This window comes from Aphanomyces astaci (assembly GCF_000520075.1).
Source record: "Aphanomyces astaci strain APO3 unplaced genomic scaffold supercont1.458, whole genome shotgun sequence".
Classification (NCBI taxonomy): domain Eukaryota; phylum Oomycota; class Saprolegniomycetes; order Saprolegniales; family Verrucalvaceae; genus Aphanomyces; species Aphanomyces astaci.
In genome coordinates this window covers 27733-29173 of record NW_009798721.1, presented here as the reverse complement: position 1 = coordinate 29173, position 1441 = coordinate 27733, and positions in this window count along the sequence as shown.

Sequence of the window (1441 nt, the reverse complement as noted above, 5' to 3'; positions counted from 1 at the left end):
ACAGGAGTCACAAATAGATTAATCCATCGCAATACATATACACTATACGGTAGCGACATTGTCCAGTTATGTATCACAAGATCACAGTATCACAGTAGCAGCAGAAAACGAAAGCGACCCCACCATCGAACACCTCAGCGGTCGGTTGAGGTATTCGATGGCGGTACGCTTGCACACGGATGGTGAGCGGAACGCCAAGCAGATACTTCTACGATAGCAGTGCCACCATTGAGGTGGATGCTCGTTTCAATGGCATCTACAAGCATGGCCCGCGCCTATGTTTCGCAGCACATGACCATCGGTGCAAACGTTGTTTACTTCAAAGTACTATTGGATGTTGTTATGTAGGATTTTATATGTAGAATAAATAATGAGACCTTCGAGGTCCCTCCAAATCGCCCGATTTTGCCCAGAAGTCGAGGGCTCTTATTTTAAAGGGACCATTTGGAGGTGCGGTGGAGATGAAAAATTGGGTATTTTGGTTATTTCTGGTTTGTCCCAAAAAAACCCAGACCATTTGGAGGTGCGTTGACTTGAATAATGTATGACAGATTTGACCACCGAAATTCTCAGAACCTCTTAATAGTAATCTATATTAAGTGTACAAGGTATTCTATTTATAAGTCATTGTAATTATGAGATTAGATGAGGTGTCAAAGTAATCAAATATTAAATGCTAAGGGTATTATTTACCTGAGTACCTTATTTTATCCAATCATCTTCGTTCGATGATTGTGATTGGCTGCCAACTGTGCAGAAATTACATGGTGGGCGGAAATTACATGAATCACCTTACGGTTTAATAAAAATATTTAAATACCTTTTCCATACATTTTTGAAATGAAAGTAGGTCGGCTTTTCCCGGGTTTCTCTGTAAATTCATTGTTTAAAAAATTATCAGGCTTAAATAACGTCTAAAGTAACTTGAATAACGGTTGGGTGCGTTGTTTGAAGTTACTTCATCTAATACTGTACAATGCAAGCAATAAAACTGAAGCAGCTACAGTGCTGGGCGGAAATACTCGGTTCGTACTACTGTCATTGTTACTTGTATAGAGAGGAGTATCTGACTTGGATGGATTGAAATAATAATTTGTACTGGGTGAAACAGGTCATTCAAGAACAAACGCATCTTGTTGGACAAAACAAACAATATTTTGCCCAGTCATCATCTAGTGTAACGTTACAAATATCATGTCGCAAAAACCACCAAATTCAACCCCATGAATCGATTCAGGAGGGGGGTTTACCTCAGGAACCCTCCTACCGACTTTAACACGCTGACTCACATAATACACGACGTATTAAAACTGCATTACGGATGGAATCGACTTTTCGAATGCACCTTTGACTGACTCCGTACTAATCTTATCCCAAACTAGAATTGTCCGTTTGATGATGGCCATGCGCTTTTGCTGCAGGGTCAGATCGTCACCGTTGC